Here is a 21,128-nt window from a genome sequence, read left to right as displayed (position 1 = left end):
CTTCAGTATCTGAAGTGTTAATATTTGCATATATACATACATACATATATATCTATATCTATATATCTATATCTATATCTATATATATATGCACATATTATTCTTATACAGACTACATACATGTTTATATGTACTATACATATTTAAAAATCAGGATGGTTTCCCTCTGAACGCCAGATAAGGACTGGGCAGGAATGCGTACTTTCGCATGAGAGCTGGGTATGTTTAGACTGCTCATTCTGACACGTATAGATGTTTAAAGGGTGGAAAAAAAAGATTCATTCATTCCACAAAGGAGTAAAGAGGCACGTTAAAAGCCTCATGAGCGTCAAACAACAACTGCAGCTATTACGCCGCTGCTTTCATCCAAAACAAAGCCTCCCTTTGTGCCGTCTGGATGAAAGAGAAGCCTCACTCAGCTCAACACATTCCTCACCATATCTGACAGCTACCTTCTCCATGTGTGGCTCTGCGGGTACCGTACTGCCTGTGTGTGTGTGCGTACATTTGAGTGTGTGTTTGCCAATAAGTGCGTTTGTGCATGAAAGCTTGTTTTGGGTACATGTGTGCATGTATAGCATGTGTGCGAGCAGGTTGAAAAAAAGCGCCTCCGTAGCCAAATGGTTGAGAGCGCATACCCGCATGGTCGCAACTGTCGCTGGTTCGATTCCAGCCGGTGACCTTCGTTTCATTTCTTTCCCCCCTCTCTCTCTCTCTCTCTCTCTCTCTCTCTCTCTCTCTCTCTCTCTCCCCATTTCCTGTCTGCCTCCACTATTACTATCTAATAAAGGTATAAAAAAACGCTAAAAAATAAAAGATTTAAAAATCCCAAGTGCACTAAGAGCATACAAGTAGCATGCACGCACATGCCTGTGTGTTACTGACACTGATGCATGTTGTCTATATGTGGCGCTTGAGCACGTGTAAATCCCGGGGCTTGGCTAAGCCTGGGTGATTTAAGGCTTTGACGGCAAATAAATATCTCTCCATCTTTGGCTAAAGACAGACACACATGCACACACGCACACAGACGTATCTGACTGAAGTCATTATTGGTCTGCAAAGCCTGGTGTTATGGCAGAACATCTGCTGACGATTGACGGGTAACTATATACAGTACAGAAGGTCTTGGGCCCCTGAGGCTTGGCTTGCCCACCTTTGGGTAACTCGCTGTAGGTAATGGAACTGTATCCAGCGAGACCACAAAGTTATTGAATATGAAATATTACATAACCGAGCGAGTGTGCAGAAAACGGTGTTTTTCATGCGTTCGAAGTGTCTAATATGTCTGTATTTGTGTGTGTGCATGTGTGTAAATGTACGCTTACGTGTATATTTATGCACTCAGTCAGGTGTATAACGTGTCTGGTTTGAGATATACACACTGGCCAGGTAATGCAACTGTTTCCTTGCAAACCACGGGTCTCTATGTAAGCCTTTTAGCAGCCACCGTACCCCTTATGTGTGTTACTACTCAGTTTCCGCCACACTTTTAAGAGGCCCTCAGGCAACCTTTCCAGTCAGGTAAGCCCCAAAAAGCTAGCCTCCTGAGTCCACCTCTCTCAGCTGCTCCACGAATCCTTCCTCGAGGCGAGCAGACATCCTGGGCTGCTTTGTCTGTGAGCCACGACGTGCCACGGACTGAGCCAGGAAGCTGAACCGCTCCGTTTACACAACAGATAGACCGGAGCAGCGGGGAAACAGGGGCGTACACTAATGAATAGCAATGAACAAAACCCATCACTGTGCAAGCTGACGGAGATGCCACGACCGGTGTTTCACGGCCTCCCCTGTCGCGTTGAGCTTTTCCATCTCATATTTGGAGGGTTTTTGTAAGCTTAAATGCAAACATAACTGAGAGCATGCCTGAGTAAGGGGTGGGGGGGGAGGGGGTAATGCAAGATTGAGGCTCTCTAAGAAAATGAAGCAGCGGAGGGCTACAGCAACACTATGTGCTATCAGCTTAACAGTTTGAGCCTGCATCACCGAGGGCACAGATGAGCAGGACAGGGCAATCTCACCTTGGTCAGGGCTCCGATACGCAGCCAAGACACGTAATTGTGTTTCGAAAATGGTGTGGCTGTGCGTGTATGCATGTGTGTGTTTAGTATTATGGGCATTACTGTTATTGGAGAGGGACAGTATTAGAGACAATCTGGTGGGAGTGTGTGGAAAATCTAGAGCAAAAGCAACAGTTGGGGACCCCTCGGTTGTCATGGTGATGAAGCTATCATAACAAACCTGTGACTGCACGGGATCAACTCTGTGTGTGTGTGTGTGTGTGTGTGTATTTACAGGAATGTGTATGAGAGACACCACCAAGACTGAGGTGTTATGCCAATGGAGGTCCAGCCCCCCAACCCACTATTCCCGTCTTCACTATAGAACCCCAACCATTCTCAGTTGCTCCATCTTTCAAATAACTGAGCAGCATCCTTTCTGAGGGCTGCAACACTGATCACGAAATTCACAACACAATCAAACAAGCCTCTGTAGCCTTCGGCAAACTCCGACGTAAAGTCTTACAAAACCAACACCTCCACCTGCACACCAAAACTGCCATTTACAATGCCGTCTCCACCACAACTCTCCAATACAGCTGTGAAGCCTGGGTCACATACAGCCTCCACCTAAGGTTGCTGGAGCGGTTCCACATAAGGTGTCTGCGCTGTTGGGGATCACGGGGCGTGACCGTGTTCCCCGTGGCGAGATTTTTGCTAGGACAAACTGCAGGAGCATAGAAGCCAGGGTCACTGAACACCAACTGTGCTGGCTTGGACATGTGATCAGGATGCCTCAAGAATAACTGCCACGTAAGTCTTGTACGGACAGCTTCATCTGGGCTGCCGGTCTACAGGTGATCCGAAGAAGCGATATAAAGACCAGCTAAAAACATCGCTGAAAAAGTGTTGTACCGACCCCTTGAGACTGGAGCAAGCTGCTATCAAGCGTTCTAACTGGCGGGAGATCTGCTACAGAGGTATAGAACAGCTGGAAATTCAGAGGAATGTGGAAAAAAACAATAGAAAAGACTTAGGAGACACACAACCATGCCTGTCCCCCACTAAGTCCGAATTCATATGCCCAACGTGCAATAAAACTTGTGGATCAAGAATTGGACTCTGAAGTCATTAAAGGACACATCGTTAATGAGGGGAGATGTCATCATCAGACCCGATGGACTACCAGCAAGCAAGTATGAGAGAAGGCAAGAGCACAGGATGACTCAATCAAGTTACAGCGTTTGACTGGGTAGCGCAGCAGTCTATTCCGTTGCCTACCAACACGGGGATCGCCGGTTTGAACCCCCGTGTTACCTCTGGCTTGGTGGGGTGTCCCTACAGACACAGTTGGCCGTGTGTGCAGGTGGGAAGCCGGATGTGGATATGTGTCCTGGTCACTGCACTAGCGCCTCCTCTGGTCGGCTGTGATGCCTGTTCGGGGAGGAGGGGGAACTGTGGGGACTAGCGTGATCCTCCCATGCACTACGTCCCCCTATTGAAACTCCTCACTGTCAGGTGAAAAGAAGAGGCTGGTGACTCCACATGTATGGGAGGAGGCATGTGGTAGTCTGCAACCCTCCCCGGATCGGCAGAGGGGGGTGGAGCAGCGGCCGGGGACGGCTCAGAAGAGTGGGGTAATTGACTGGATACAGTTGGGGAGAAAAGGGGGGGGGGTTACAGCTTTTGTAATGTCTTCACGGGATGTCCAGCCCTCTTAAACCTGAAAGTATGATTGTTTCACGGATAAGAAGTTCCCCAGAATATTCCATTTATGACGGCGGAAATAATTATGCGGTCGATTCTAAAACATGATACCCTAATAAAGTCCCGTCCATTAAATCAAATCAACTTTTGTTTCATTATTTTATGTCCGTGCCTTACAAAATTCTGTGGCAATATCCAAGACCTGATAGCGAAAATGCGAGCAGTCAATCTCTCCTGTCAGGTATCCTGTGGCACTGCAACAATATCTCTCTTATGTGAATGAAACTAAGCCTGCACACAAGATTTTTCGCTGGCACAGACACAGTAACTGCAGCTGTATTCTGAAATGGCAGAAGAAAATCAGGGGTGGAGAAGGAGTAAGTCTTCATGTGTGCGTGAGTGAGTGAGTGAGTAAGTGGGGGGGGGGAGAGAGAGAGAGAGAGTGAGAGAGAGAGAGAGAGAGAGAGAGAGAGCGATAGGGGGAGAAAAATAGAGACCGAAGGAACGAGAGCAAGCGAGCAGTCAGAGGAACTCAAGGACGAGTGTAGCCCCGGCTCAAATTCTGCCTCGCCAGTAGAATTCATGAGACTGACATAATGTTCCTCTTTTGAATCCATGGAGCGTTCTTAATGTCAAGCCGAGAGATGAGTATCACGCAGTGCACCGATTTGCCCTCTTCCGGCGAGCGCAGATAGCTATGGTGAAATTTAGGAGGCATGGGGAGTGTCTATTCAAAGTCAGGGTCAGGGAAAAGCTCGCTATAGTGCAATGGAGAGAAATCCAGTAATGCACCTACGGTTGCTACAGTATGAGCCCACCCACTATAGAAGTGCATACCTGGAGCAAAGAGAACACATATCATGCTGATGGAAGAAAGAAAAAAAAACAACATCAGGGGATATATAAGTCAAAGGGAAAGACAGCAATTGCTGTGCTCGGCTGGTTCTGCAGCTACTTAGTCAGGCCTGCGTTTTCTGACTGCGTGGTATCGGTGTATGCTTTAGGACGGGCGGATGTGGGCATTGCTCTCATGCAGCCGACTTTCTGACAGGGCAATGTTAAACTGCCTCCCATTCGTTATTCTCTTTCCTGTGTGCTAGCTAGGCCTGGGGCCCGCCGACTGATCTACCGTCGGCCATGATGCTCATCACGGAGGAGTTAACCGCCATGGACTCGTATACCATTCCTAGCTGACACAGAGCAGGGATACGGACAACCCGAGGCCCCGAAGAGAGGGGAGAGATGAGAGGGGGAGGAAAAGGAGGGAGGAAGAGAGAGACAGAGAGAGACAGCGAACACAAACGAGAAAGAAGACAAACACCTGGGAGGAAGGAGCTGAGACATCATTTAGGTGGATGTTTTGAAAACGCTGTCACTTCCTATGAAGTTTCACACTGAATGCCTCTCGCACTCAAGTACGGAGGATGCACAATTCTTGAAAACCCTTCCCTTCCCTTCCTCTTTGTCTCTACATCTGTGTCTGACTGTGTGCTAATGAAGAGTTGGGGAAAAGAGCGGCCTGTCTTTACGGGGCTGGGATTGTCTCTGTGTGAGATAAACGCAAACACCACAGGCAATACTTACTATACATGCCATGGCGCTTTCGTGTCTGTTGTGCGATAAGCAAGAACTGAGTCAAACCATTCAAACTCTCCAACATAAACCACAAGGTCCCTTACAACCATACAGCGCAATCTGTTATATTCTATTCTTTTTTTGGGGGGGGGGAGGATTTCCCCCCTTTTTCTCCCAGATTGTATCCGGCCAAGCTGTCACAGTCGCTGCTCCACCCCCTCTGCCGATCCGGGGAGGGCTGCAGACTTCGATACATGTGGAGTCGCCAGCTGCTTCTTTTCACCTGACAGTGAGGAGTTTCGCCAGGGGGATGCAGCACAAGGGAGGATCATGCTATTCCCACCAGTTCCCCCTCCCCCTGAACAAGCGCCCCGACTGACCAGAGGAGGCGCTAGTGCAGTGACCAGGACACATACCCACATCCGGCTTCCCACCCGCAGACATGGCCAACTGTGTCTGTAGGGACGCCCGACCAAGCCAGAGGTAACACGGGGATTCGAACCAGTGATCCCCGTGTTGGTAGGCAATGGAATAGACCACTACGCTACCCAGATGCCCCAATTATACTCTGTTCTGTTGTCAGAATGAATGACTCTGTAATGCAAACATGCACTACTGGAATGATGCAATCATTTTCAGGTTAGTTGTAGTATCCGCACGTCCCTCTATAGCTCTTGTGTATTCTCTTGCATCCATCCATTATCCAAGCCGCTTATCCTAATTAGGGTTGTGGGATGATGGAGCCTATCTTAGAAGTAATTGGGCGGCAGGCGGGGAGACACCCTGGACAGGCCGCCAGTCCATCACAGGGCCGATGAATTCACACCTAGCGACAATTTAGTATGGCCGATTCACCTGACCTACATGTCTTTTGACTGTGGGAGGAAACCGGAGCACCCGGAGGAAACCCACACAGACACAGGGAGAACATACAAACTCAAACAGGATGACTTGGGATGACCCCCAAGGTTGGTCAACTCCGGGATTTGAACACAGGATCTTCTTGCTGTGAGGTGACTGCACTAACCACTGCGCCGCACCAGAGAAACTAACCCCCCCCTCAAAAAAGAGCTCTGGCTGTACAGAAAATAGTCTGAAAACTATTTGTTTAGACTGCTTAAAACGAGGATAAAGAGGACAACATTGAAATTATGATATAAAAACGAGTCGAAGAGGAAAGAATCCTGGATCCCCCTGTGTAGAGATGGGTACCAAAACCCAGTATTAAATGGGCACCGGTGCTTGATTATTAAAGACCGTATTGATAAGCTCTGATGTTAACGATTCTGCTATCGGTATTGGAGAAATTAAGAAAATAAATTTGCGGGCGTCCGGGTAGCATAACGGTCTATTCCGTTGCCTACCAACATGGGGATCACCGGTTCTCTTGCACTGGTTCCTAAATCTGGTCCTCAGACACCTCCCGGTACTGCTGCTTTATTCTGCCAGGTAGGTAAATTACATTCTGCTGGAATACCTGTCAGGGTAGAAAACCGGGGGGGTACCGAGGATCAGTAGTTAAGAGCCAGTTATACTGTATTTTACACAGCAGATTTCCAGCCTGATTGGCCGGGTGTGACCTCTTCCCCCTCCATGCCTGGCTGCCTCCATATTGTCTGAGCACCAGGAGTGCCATCGCACAACGCTCCATTGGTTTAACAAGCGACACACGGTGTGAGCCACCCAACTGCGATGCAATCAGTTGGTTTAATGCTTTAAGTAGGCCCCGATGTGTTCAGAGCTAGCATGCTCTGCTAATTTGACGTGTTTCACTGGTTTGGCAGCAGGTGTGTGTGTGTGTGTGTGTGTGTGTGGCAGGGAGGTCGGCTGTGCGTATAGCTGTTGGTCGATATGAGTATGGGTCATAAATAGAGACAGACTGTTAGCTGTGCTCTACCAATGGCCGTGACAGCTGGGGTAAGCACCTTGTCTGGTGACGGAGAGAGCCACTGGAAGACAACGGGGATGGGGCCATGGGGATTGATAGGGCCACATGTCTACTCCTGGCATGGGGAGCTGATGGGATGTACAATGTGTCTGTTGGCTAGACTGCCAATGGCTCTAAGAAGCCTCATGACATAAGGTTGGAAGATGGACAGACATCAGGTGGTCTTGTGGGCTGGTTGGGGAATAACCAGTGAGGGCCACACATATGGCAGTACATAGCGTACACAGCACACACACTAATAAGTACAAGGCAAACATTAACGCTTACACAAACATGATGGATGATGCCATGTACGTTCTGTCTTCATGCCGACAGCCAAACCATAACAACACATGACTGTATGGCCGGCACAGAAGCCGGGACTAACACGGTGATATGTAGGTTTACATAAACAAATACTGTGGTACAATAGATGCACACAAATGCATGACACACACACACACACACACACACACACACACACACACACACACACACACACACACGCATGCACGCACACACATGCACACACAAGCAGAGGTGCTTATGAAGAAGTCATACAGACAGGGATGCATGCACACACACACACACACACACACACAGACAGGTGTGTGTATCCACACAGATGCTCCTACACACTGGAAGACAGGCTACTCACATCCACATTACACTTGGAAACTCATGCCACACACTTCACCCTCTTACAGACACTGTCAGCCACCCATAACACTTTCACTCTCGAAACAAGGAGACACACCGTCAGGAACGAATAAAATCCGCGAGCTAGTCTTGACCCTGTGTGAAAACTAGGAGTGCCGGTGGGGACGGAGGAAGGGGAAGGTGAGTAGGAAAGAAACTGGCAGAGCTGGTAGGAGGCTGGAATGTCTCACAGCATGGCTGGAAATGCACGGCCAGTCAGTGGGTGGGTGGGTGGAAGGGGTTGGGGGTGTCTGCTGATGTGATGCCAGGTGGCTGGCTGGAAATGGGGTGAGCGTGTATGTGGTGTGAGGGGGTGTCGGGGGGAGGGAAGTTAGGCAGCGGAGTGTGTGTGTGCTGTGGCGGTGGCGTGCTGTGACCAAATTACATGTTCGCTGTACCCCAGCAGGCGTAGAAGTGAGCTGGGAAGGGCTGGGTGGTGATGGCCCCTGCAGGGAAGTGCAGGGTTGACAGAGCACAACACCACTGGGTAACTACTAGGGCTACAGCTGCACAGTGAAGGGTGTACTGATGTTTTCAGTCCCTGTAACTGGCGAATAACCGCCTTTTTGACTCAAGAACAGGCATACCTTTACCACCTTCAGCAATCAGTCAGACAAAACCACTGCTTTCCTTAAAATCTAAATGTGAAAACGGCATTTAGCATCAGCAGCCCCGTGGAGGCATTATCTATAAGACCAGCAAAGACCATCGTTGGGTCTCTGTCATCAAAATAATTAGCAAGAGGGGCATCCGGGTAGCGTGGTGGTCTATTCCATTGCCTACCATCACAGGGATCGCTGGTTCGAATCCCCGTGTTGCCTCCAGCTTGGTCGGGCATCCCTACAGACACAATTGGCTATGTCTGCGGGTGGGAAGCCGGATGTGGGTATGTGTCCTGGTTGCTGCACTAGCGCCTCCTCTGGTCGGTCGGGGCGCCTGTTCGGGGGGGAGGGGGAACTGGGGGGAATAGCGTGATCCTCCCACACGCTACATCCCCCTGGTGAAACTCCTCACTGTCAGGTGAAAAGAAGCGGCTGGTGACTCCATATGTATCAGAGGGGGCATGTGGTAGTCTGCAGCCCTCCCCGGATCGGCAGGGGGGGTGGAGCAATGACTGGAACAGCTTGGAAGAGTGGGGTAGTTGGCCAGATACAATTGGGGAGGAAAAGGGGGGGGGATTAACAAGAATAAAAGTTGCTTGTTGTGTCATGGCAACACATCTATTTGTTTGTGTATTATACACTCACTGGCCACTTTATTAGGTACACCTTGCTAGTACCGGGTTGGACCCCCTTTTGCGTTCAGAACTGCCTTAATCCCTCGTGGCATAGATTCAACAAGGTACTGGAAACATTCCTCAGAGAGTTTGGTCCATATTGACATGATAGCATCACACAGTTGCTACAGATTTGTCGGCTGCACATCCATGATGCGAATCTCTCAGTCCACCACATCCCAAAGAGGCTCTATTGGATTGAGATCTGGTGACTGTGGAGGCCATTTGAGTACAGTGAACTCATTGTCATGTTCAAGAAACCAGTCTGAGATGATTCGAGCTTTATGACATGGCGTGTTATCCTGCTGGAAGTAGCCATCAGAAGATGGGAACACTGTGGTCATAAAGGGATGGACATGATCAGCAACAATACTCAGGTAGGCTGTGGCGTTGACACGATGCTCAATTGGTACTAAGGGGCCCAAAGTGTGCCAAGAAAATATCCCCCACACCATTACACCACCACCACCAGCCTGAACCGTTGATACAAGGCAGGATGGATCCACGCTTTCATGTTGTTGACGCCAAATTCTGACCCTACCATCCGAATGTCGCAGCAGAAATCGAGACTCATCAGACCAGGCAACGTTTTTCCAATCTTCTATTGTCCAATTTTGGTGAGCCTGTGCGAATTGTAGCCTCAGTTTCCTGTTCTTAGCTGACAGGAGTGGCACCCGGTGTGGTCTTCTGCTGCTGTAGCCCATCTGCCTCAAGGTTCGACGTGTTGTGCGTTCAGAGATGCTCTTCTGCATACCTCGGTTGTAATGAGTGGTTATTTGAGTTAATGTTGCCTTTCTATCAGCTCGAACCAGTCTGGCCATTCTCCTCTGACCTCTGGCATCAACAAGGCATTTTCGCCCACAGAACTGCCGCTCACTGGATATTTTCTCTTTTTCGGACCATTCTCTGTAAACCCTAGAGATGGTTGTGCGTGAAAATCCCAGTAGATCAGCAGTTTCTGAAATACTCAGACCAGCCCGTCTGGCACCAACAACCATGCCACGTTCAAAGTCACTTAAATCACCTTTCTTCCCCATTCTGATGCTCGGTTTGAACTGCAGCAGATCGTCTTGACCATGTCTACATGCCTAAATGCATTGAGTTGCTGCCATGTGATTGCTGATTAGAAATTTGCGTTAACGAGCAGTTGGACAGGTGTGCCTAATAAAGTGGCCGGTGAGTGTATTCTGTATTGCTCTGCAGCAGGGTAGGACTCTATGTTTGTAGCATATCAATCATGACAGCGAAAGGACTCCTGTTCCTCGGTACACACATGCTGTTAGTTTGACACCAAAGAGCGATTTCAATTTTCATGCATCAGCCTTCTTTATTTCGCTGAAAAATGTGCTTAATTAAACCTACTGGCTGCAATTAAGACTTCATACAAAAACGAATTAATCAGTCAAAATTGCAAACCTGGCAATATTTGCACACAATCCTAAGGGATGGCGGCCACTACTGTGTGGACTTTAATGCACCTCTTATTACTGTCCTGCAGGTTGTAACGTATAAAGTGCATTGTTCTCTGTGACGCCACGAATCTCTGTGATGTCTCATAAATCAAATATATGTGCCCTAAATTGGTCCCAAAGCTCATACGGTTATTTTCCTAGGAGCAGACGAGAACAAAGTGCATTTAGCTGGCTTCAGGGACCAAACAAACAAACACACCCTCAAGCAAACATTAGAGCCTCCAGCGTGATGATGCAAGACCTCTGAGCAACAAAATGGGAATACTTATGGTAAGCTCGGCTCAATTAAGAACCATGAGCTTCAAATAATTGGCCGTGCACACATTTCTCTCAACCCTATGACATCAGTGATGCTCATCTGTGAAAGACGCTGCAAAGTAGGCATTGTGATAAGAACATGGGCGAAGGAGCTAATATAAAAGCTAAAACCCATTAGGAACTGCAACGCCCCCATTTCTCATAAACACAAGTTGTTTTTACTAATGGACCAGTCCTGGGCGGCCAAGTGGCTGCCAAAAATATAAAAGCAACATCAGCCTTTAAAAATGGCTGCCCCATCCTACGCATGAATAAATACACCAAAGAAGAGAATATGGAGGTTTTTTTACCTCATACGTTTTTCCCCCCTTTTCTTTTTTCCAGTTGTAATACCGGTCGCAGCATGACTGTGAAGCTGACGTTAATTTTCAACGCTCTTTCCCAGAACATTTTTAAATGATAGACTTTAAATGCAGGATTTCTATGGTTTAGACGAGTGGTTCTCAGCCCTTTACAACACCACAATGTAAACACATTGATCGCTCATAAACTGTCTGCCCGAGATTGTTCAGGGATTACCGTAATATATAACACATGAAATCTCCCAAATTCACACAGGAAGACCGTTGCTTTGCCCACAGACAGAACAACAACTAATTCGATTTTGGCTTTGATTAGCGTTTTTAGGTTTATTGAAATAATGGCACCTCATTGTGCACACACTTTGACTCCACACAAACACTCAATAAAATCTCTTCTAAGGCAAATTATATCAGTGGTACAGGCGATGTAATGTAAAAACAATTCCCCAGTCTAAAATATGTTATTTTATTTCAACTTTTTGCCACAATCATCTGGCGACCTCTGGAAATGATCTCGCAACCCCCTAGGGGGTCCCAACCCCCAGGTTGAGAACCAGTGGTTTAGACAATGACTTGGAAACCGATTGTGTGGAAACACAGGGGGGTTTGTTTTTAAAGTTTGTGCCCATAATAGCTTTACTACACTAGTGCTGTCAGCTCTAAACCAGCAAATGCATCCCCACTACCCCTAAATTAACAAACTCCCGAGTGCTATCCCAGGTACTTTTACCATCCTTTCTAATCTATTCTCTCGACAGCAGACCCTGATGTTGTATCAGACGATAGTTCAAGCTCCAACCTCTCTCTCGGCCCTGGTTTTGGAAAACATCAAGAGTATAACATGTAAGAGTTCCCATGTAATGCAATATCCAGGTGATGCTGTTAGCATGGGGGAAACTGTGAGCTATAGCATGAGTGGTCCGTAAACTGCAAAACTGTCTTGAAAATTTACATTTTGAATAATACTGATTCTATAATAAGACTTTATTTTTATTTTTTTACAACAACTGAAATAAAAAAATTTTTTGGGCGTCTGGGTAGTGTGGCGGTCTATTCCATTGCCTACCAACAAGGGGATCGCCGGTTCGAATCCCCGTGGTACCTCCGGCTTGGTCGAGCTTCCCTACAGACACAATTTGCCATGTCTGCGGGCAGGAAGCCAGATGTGGATATGTGTCCTGTTCGCTGCACTAGCGCCTCCTCTGGTCGCGGTCGGGGCGCCTGTTGGGGGGGGGGGGCTGGGGGGAATAGCGTGAGCCTCCCATGTGCTACGTTCCCCTGGCGAGACTCTTCACTGTCAGGTGAAAAGAAGTGGCTGGCGACTCCACATGTATCAGAGGAGGCATGTGGTAGTCTGCAGCCCTCCCCGGATCAGCAGAGGGGGTGGAGCAGCGACCGGGACGGCTTGGAAGAGTGGGGTAATTGGCCGGATACAATTGGGAAGAAAAAGGGGGAAAAATACAGAAAGAAAAAAAAGAAGTATGGGTTCATCAGGTCAGTTCAGGTAGCTCTATACTAACTTATCCACACGTAACCACGGCTAACTGTTTCACAAAAAAGAAGAAAAAAAAGATACTACAGTTGAATAAAGGATTTAAATAAATCATTATCCATGCCCCTCTCTTGAATTAAAGAGGTCAGGGAATATTCATGCTGAGTTCTTCACCCAGAAGACCTCAGTAGTGGAGTGGCAGACAGTGTTGCTGGTGCAATGAGTCAAATTAATATTAATATTACCCCTGTCTGCTGCCTGGCCTGGCGTAACCCGGAGCAGCCGTCTGCAGCCTGCCCGTGTGGTTCTGCTCTAGTCTTTAAAATCATGCTGAGTCACTGCCTGGCTCAACCAAGACCCATTAACTCTGTCTGTTAACCCTACCAAAGAATAATAATAATAATAAAAAAAAGTGTTTGCATACTCGGAAAAAAAAAACCGGAAGCGCATATGCATGTGGTTGTGAAGATGTGGATAATGTGATTTTATATAGATCTTTACAGTAATTCCAGGACAGGACTAGCCTGGCTGTCAGACGTGCGCCTGCGGTTAAGCTCGTGCATGTGCATGCGTCTGACGGAGCTGGTCTGACAACTGAATCGGTGCCACGCTGAAAGAACATGCTCCTAAAACGATTCTCCAGTCTTTCCGATAGCTCACACTGGTCTTAACATAACAAAAATTACCCTGTTGTAAAGCGTTCTCGAGGAAGAAAAAGCGCATAATGAATCTCCTGTAATATCTTTCAACAACTCGGGCTGAACGCTGTGCAGAAAGGAGAACGGGCAGACGTTCCCTGCTCTGCCGAGAGTCGCTCCCGACGGCCAGAAGTCAGTCTGGAACTCTTAATGCAGGTGAATGGTGGAGTACTTACTGTGGGTTGCATAACGTATTGTTGATGAGGCATCCATGACGTACTCTGGACCTGCGAACGAGACGTAACTTGTCACTGTGTGATAAAAGAAGATCTTCCCAAGTCCCTGTCAGGTCCAAACAGTATCAAGTCGCAAGCCAGAAGACGGCAAGGCAAGTGCACTTGCGTGGCACATTTCAGTGACAAAGGCAATTCAACGTGCTTCACATAAGGCATAAAAAGACATTCAATAAGGTGAATAGAAATAAAATAAAGACGGGAATATAACAAGATAAAAAGAACTAGCAAATGCTTTTGAAATAGGAAAAGCTGATATATGCACAATGGGCTCAAATACTTTTTCTTTTTGGCATTCAAAACTGATGTCTTTATGTATGCTCAATAATCCAGCTGAGGAAATCACAGAAAGTTGAATCAGTTCACCTGAACACAACATTTATTTTTGTTTTTTTTGATTTTGAGATACGTTATTGATCCCCGCAGGGAAATTACACTCTGCATTTAATCCATCCTAGCTGTGTAGCTAGGAGCAGTGGGCCGCCGCCGTGCAGCACCCGGGGGCCAACTCCAGTTCTTCTACCCCCTCGGTCAGGGGCACAGACAGGAGTATTAACCCTACCATGCACGTCTTTTTGATGGTGGGGGAAACTGGAGCACCTGGAGAAAACCCACGGCAGACACGGGGAGAACATACAAACTCCACACAGAGGATGACCCCCCCCCCCCAAGGCTGGACAACCCTGGGGTTCGAACCCAGGACCTTCTTGCTGTGAGGCGACAGCGCTAACCACTGAGCCACCGTGCCGCCCAATTATGGAGAGAAACGTTTTATCACTCATCTAAGTGACCTCTTCAGTCTAAACTGACTGCAGGTGTCCCCACCCTTATAAACAATACAGTGGCATAACGATCAAAACCAACAAACGGTTTCATATGCAAATTGCCGTGACCATTAATTAGAGTTACACTGGCCAAGGGTGGGGGTATCTGTAGTCAGCTGAGACCGAAGAAGTCACTTAGATGAGCGATGCGACGTTTCTCCCACTTTGTGTCCAGATGAGCCGATTCAACTTTCTGTGATTGGAAAATGAAACAGCCATCTAATGATTTGGGCTGCTTTCAAACTAAATAAGTGGTTATGCTAAACCAGACTGGCTCCGTTGTATACAGACAAATGGTTGCCATAAACCTCCATCATTTCCCCATTTTCACCAGCAGCGTGACTTGAGTGAAGAGCCAACAAACTAGAGGAGAAACCTGCTTGTCTCGTTAGTGTCATCAAGAAGCTTGTGGGGCTCATTAATATCCATCAAGATATACATGCAGAAAAAAAGGGGAAAAAAACGACAGACAGGAGGAGAGAGTTGGGAAGCAACAGAAAAAACAATGACAGAGAGAAGGATGGCGAGACTGAAGGAATGGATGAACAGACAGCCCTTTCAGATTTGTTGGAGAGGGGAATTAGACAGCTTGTAGCAGACAAACACACAGGCTGGCCACTGATCCTGGTAAAATGATAAGATTAAACAAAGACAAACAGAGAATAATCCTCTATGAGAGCCACCAATCCTCTGAGTGAGTCAAAACCCGTGATTTGGATCCCGACCTAAACAGGCGTTGTATTCTATAACATAAGCCAAATCTGTTTGTTTATGCATGGCTGTGTTTGTTCTCCAGCCCATAGCAGGAGACTGGATAGACGGGGCGAAAACTTACTCTTAATTACTCATCTTATGCATTTTCCCAGTTACATAAAAAAGAAAGAAAAGAAGATTGTAAATCAATTGGCAAACTGGTCACTCAAAGACGCCAATTCAAATATTGTGCTATGGCTTTAACAAAGCTACTAACTGTGTTATACTGTGTGCTATACTGTGCTTCCTATATACAGTAAAGAGAGGCTAAAGAGAGGCTTTCAGGCCTCTGATCATTATGTTGATGGAGACGTAGAGACTTAGCGTCAATATGAACAGTATAACGCCCGTGACTTTAGGAGCTTGCTCCCTCTGGCTAAATTTTGGAGCTTGTACCTTCAAACAACCGGCCAGCTAGCCAGCCGGCCAGCCAACCAGCCAGCCGGCCAGCCGGCCAGCCATCAAACAAACATCCGGACAAGTATTAACACATAAAGCAAGACAGCTAGTAAGTGAGGCTAACCGCCAGCCAGCCTTCCAATCAGTCAACAGGCCATCCAACCAGTCAGCAAGCCAGCCTAACATCCATCCAGACAGCAACTCAGTCAGTCAATGAGCCAGCCTGCCAGCCAGCATGTCAGATAAACACCCGGCGTGTGATGTAAACCAGGCGAGGTTATTACCAGGCCACGGCAGACTGGCAGGACGAGCTGAGATCTTAGTAATGATCTGGCTTGGACCGGCTGCTGTCATGAGGATCATCAACAGGTTTTTTCCAGAACACAAAGCCAGTTATGATTCAAGCTTACTGGAGCCAGTCTTATGGGAACACCAGAACACCGCTACTGGCATTGCTTGTCCACAGATTTGATAAATCAAACCCATTGAAACAGAAGCTCAAAAATACCCACTCGACATAGACATAAAAGCAGGAATGTCATATCCTTTCTTCAAGTGTCGGGGTTTTCCTCACCAAGGGGATTGTTTCCAGGGCAAAAGGAAGCGATTCCTTTTTTTGTCTGGTGAGTATGTGCGCCCGTCTTGTCTTCCCCTTCCCCTCCATCTCGCTGTACTTGAACAGAAGATGAAGGACTCACCTTGCCGCCGTGACTGGCTGAAGGGCAATATTACAGGAAGCAGCAGCAGAGCTGCCCGATATTGGAACTGTGAGGATTAATATTCCTCAAAAGCCCGGTCATTGTTTTTGATAAATCAATTTGGGAAGCCTTCTGAGAGCGGATTAGAGACGCGCCCCGGCCCACCCCCCCCTCCTCTTGCCTCTGCCCCCCTCCAACCCCCCGGGTACCGGACCTGAGTTTTAATCATGCGCGCCTCAAAGACAGGCACGGCAACCTTCAGATGCAACCATCCCCTCCGCCACCACTAATACCACCACCGATACGCTGTCTCCTCCCTTCCCAGTAGCTCTCTCTCTCTCGCGCTCTCTGTCCGTCCTTACACTCCCCCTATCTCTCGTCTCCTCTCTCTGCATACCAAACAGAGGCGCTGTTCGGCGAGTAGCCTCTGAAGGAAAAGGGCAGAGTAGCGGTGCCTCTCGACGTTTATATTCAGCGAGGGCCCGCTGCGTGAAATGTGTGTTGACGGGAAAAAAGGGCCAACGTTCCTGACATCTCGCACTGCCAATTTTGTCGTTCCTGTTCTGCTCTGTTTCATTATTCCACGGATCACAGCCATGAGGAGTGTGGGAATTCACTCTGCAGGAAGTGATAGTGTTTAAGTACTACCAAAAAAAAAAAAGAAGAGAGAAAAAAAAACGCTCATCACATTAGCAGTCGAGAGAGCAGAAAACAGGTCAGGAAACTGGGAGAGCAGAAAATGTTTGTTTTCCCTTTGATTCTCGACGGGTTCTTTTCCTGCTCCCGCCCCTTTCCTCGGCTTTTTCAAGTCTCTCCCTTTTAAATCTTTTTTAAATCTTTTTTTTTTGTTGTTGTTTTTTTTTTTTTTTTTTTTTTTGTAGTGGCTTGTTTTCAGTTGTGTTTGCGGTCTCTGAAACAGATGTCAACGAGCACAGCTGGAACAGCAATGAAACAATAAAACTAGAATCCCATGCTGGTTTGCAGCCTACCCAACCCCCAACCCCCCCCCCCCCCCCCCCACACACACACACACACACACACACACACACAAAACAACCCTCCCCGCAACCAACATCACACATGCACACACACACGTAGACACTCGGACAGCTGGATCCCACAATGCAGTGCGCTGCGGCCCACCTGATATGTGGAGACGGGGGAAGCAGCGATGAAGGGCGTGATGGAGGTCTGTGCGATCATGCGGTTGGTGGCGATGCTGTAAGGCGAGGAGTAAAACCTGAGAAGGGAAAGAGCGAGAGAGAGAGAGAGTGAGAGGAGAAGATGAGAGGAGACAAGGGAAGGGTGGAGAGATAGAAGACATGGGGATGAGAGAGGAGCGAGGAGACACACAACAGACAGAGGAGAGGAGGCAGTCAGACTCTGGGTTTGTGTCTGTTAGATGGAAGTGGGTCTTCACAGGACAAGCAGCTTGTTAAATTCCTACCAACTCTTGATATCAACTGTTTCTAAACGTCTGATTGGACAGCGATTCCTACGTGATGCCACAGCACAGCTTTAATGGCACTCCTCCAAATATTACCATGCCATCAACATTAACCGAGCGATCCTCGCCAGTATAGTATAACCTTTCTTAGATTTGGTTCATTTAACCAGAAGAGAAAACACAACATGCGGCCTGCAGGCCAGAAATGGCCTGGCAACACTCCCCGTCCGGCCCGCCAATGAACGTGTCAGAATAAAAACATTTTAAAACAAATACAGCAGCCATGTCTAATTCAATTACACGGTTTAATGTGGTGCACTGCAGCAGAGTGCTTGTTTTTCCAATATTTTAGTCGTCGTTACATTTCTGTAGCTCCAATTTTCGTCGTTTCCAATGGCCGTGTGGTCAGCCATCGGTGTGTGATGGTGAGCAGTGGTTTAACCCAGGACAGACCCCCCCTTGATTTTATTACTCAGTTTCACCAAAGCTGCACCGACGGCGAGTTTGTGAAAGACTGTATCATGGAGGTTATGTGATGGACTTTGCCAGAGAGGACAAAAATGTCTTTGAAAACATTTGTTTTTGAAGCGCAAATATTTAGCAACACATTTTTGACACAGCCGGTAATACATACGATCAGCTAAGACGCACAATTAACTAGGACCTGCACCGGCGTTAGTTATGCAATCTCTTTGTGAAAGAAACGGTTTTGATTTGAAGCACTTACACTTGTAAACGAGTGTTTTTTTTCTTAATTAAGCTGAACAAGTCTCGCTTGCAGACGAGACAGGCAGATGACAACCTGCAGGGGGCGCCAAATGCTGTTGGTGTCAAGAGAAGCGCTGCGATTTCTCCCATTCAAAGGCAATTTTGGCTGTAATTAACATCAACATGAGTAGAATAATTCTATGCAACTAAGGAGGAGGTCTAAAAGAAATGTAATATCATAAGGCTCAGCGAGGGCAGCTGAACTTTGGTGGCCCTTCGTCGGAGGTGTCTTCGAGAAATAGAGCCTCGTTAAAAAATAAGTCGTACACCCCCTTCTGGACATTATTCTGTGTTCCTTGATCCATTTAAAAACACTATGCGTGCTCCCCGGCAGACAAAGCACAGACACACACCCTGGCTCGCTCGAGTCAAACACACTACACACACTCCAACACACCGTGTATCGTGTTTCCCCAGCCACATGGAAGTTTCATGAAGCTCTTATGACATTCTCAACCAAAAAGTCTGGTTTTATCACAACAAATTGAGCTTTGTCATCGTATAAAATAGGAGGTTGTCCGTATATCCCCCCCCCCCCCTCCGGCCTAACGTATTAAGGTTACACTAAACCGCGCTGGCTGGCTTAGGTAGCACGCTGACTCCGATATCAAAGGAGCTTGGAGAAAACTCGATGCATTTAAAGAAGGCTCGGCTTGAGCTGTTGAGAAATGAGGCGGTAGGCCATGGTGCTTTATCACATTGCTGAGGGTTTATAGCAACCGCAGTTGTCACTCCGATCGCCCCGGGTGGCAAACTAGAACGTCCACTGGTCTCTGTCACCCGAGCTCCACGTCGAGGACAACGCTGCTGGGCCAGAAGGATATCAGAGGGGTAATGGACTGGGCTGCAGACACCGGCTTCAAGTGCTGCATCAAACTATGTTGTGAAGCTGTTTCACAACAGAGCAGAACCCAAGCTGCTCCTCCAGCGCGCCACAGTGCTGGAATAAAATATACTGCCGAGCCTTGTTTTTTAAAAAATCCCCCCCCCCTTTTCTCCCCAGTTGTATCCGGCCGATTAACCCACTCTTCCGAGTCGTCCCGGTCGCTGCTCCACCCCCTCTGCCGATCCGGGGAGGGCTGCAGACTACCACACGACTCCTCCGATACATGTGGAGTCGCCAGCCGCTTCTCTTCACCTGACAGTGAGGAGTTTCGCCAGGGAGACGTAGCGCGTGGGAGGGTCAAGCTATTCCCCCCAGTCCCCCCTCCCCACCGAACAGGTGCCCCGACCAGCCAAAGGAGGCGCTAGTGCAGCGAGCAGGACACATACCCACATCCGGCTTCCACCCGCAGACACGGCCAATTGTGTCTGTAGGGACGCCCGACCAAGCCGGAGGTAATATGGGGATTCAAACCGGCGATCCCCGTGTTGGTAGGCAACGGAATAGACCGCTACGCTACCTGGCCGTCCTACAGTCGAGCCTTTTAAGGTGACATTTTCTGTTAGCCTGCGCACACAAATCCCCTCTCGTGGCTGGGTTTGCAGCTATGGTCTCAGGATGTGAGAGTCCTTCTCTTGCTTCTCTCTTGAATAACGGGGGAACTTCAGGCGCAATGCAGCAAATCGTCTTTTCCCTGTGCAGCTCTATTCCTTAACACCAACGGCCAGCGGATTATAATTGGGAGGATTTGCAACAAAGCAGGCTCCGACAAAGCGACCTGTGTGTAATGAGTGCTGCCATTCAACCAGTTTGGGTTGAGCCGACTGGGAGTCACCGGGGGATAAGTGGTTTAGGAAACAAGGAGTGAAAAGCTTCCTGTGAATGACCAGAGGAAAAGAGAGAGGAAGAATGACAGAAAAAGGGGGGAAGGGGTGGGGGGGGAGGGAGGGGGGGGCAGTGCATTCCCTCCTGCCTCGGTGGTGGAAGGGAAAAATAAAGAAGCGCGTCAAAGTACAACTGTTTCAATCCGCTGCATCACAATCTAGATATTAGCAAACGCCGACGCTCGCATATGCACGATGTACATACGCACAAACACGCAGGATTGCATGCACGCATGCATGTGTGCACACACATATACACACACACACACACCACTTTCCTACCCTTCACCCCTCTGGCCTACAGAAACCTGCCCCCCCGAAGTCCATGCAAATTCCCCTTCATCACAGAGTCACAAAGTGCAGACAGTTCATTAATCTACATGTGTGGCAGAGGTATTGACAAAGGTCCAACGGGGGCAACAGAGACGTGCCAGTGGCAGATTGATGGTTGATCCCTTACCCGTTCTGCATAGCAGCAGGGTCATATGTTAGTGCCATGCCAGTCTGAAAGAGAGAGAGAGAGAGAGAGAAAACAACAACAACAACAGCATTAATGACAACACGCCACTGCATTTATGTCACAAAGTCAAATGAACGTACATGTAGCATCCTCGTCTTTTTTTGTCCCCAATAAATGAAATCAAATACACGTTGAACCACTTCATAATGACACAGCGACAAGCCACGAGCGAAGTGGGGACAAAAGCAGTCAATGAGAAAAAGCCGATTAGTATCAGGGAGGTTCCTTTGTATTTCAATCACAGACAAGATGT

The 21,128-nt window shown here is 48.0% G+C and overlaps 1 pseudogene; it reads right to left on the bottom strand.

The window, feature by feature from the left end:
- The window catches only part of LOC130128399 (RNA-binding motif, single-stranded-interacting protein 3-like), a 219,471-nt pseudogene that overhangs the window by 18,033 nt on the left and 180,310 nt on the right, over positions 1-21,128 (bottom strand).

Source organism: Lampris incognitus, chromosome 18 (genome assembly GCF_029633865.1).
Source record: "Lampris incognitus isolate fLamInc1 chromosome 18, fLamInc1.hap2, whole genome shotgun sequence".
In the NCBI taxonomy this organism is placed as follows: Eukaryota; Metazoa; Chordata; class Actinopteri; order Lampriformes; family Lampridae; genus Lampris; species Lampris incognitus.
Note: the sequence above shows the minus strand (reverse complement) of the source record. Positions and strands in the feature narration are given on the sequence as shown.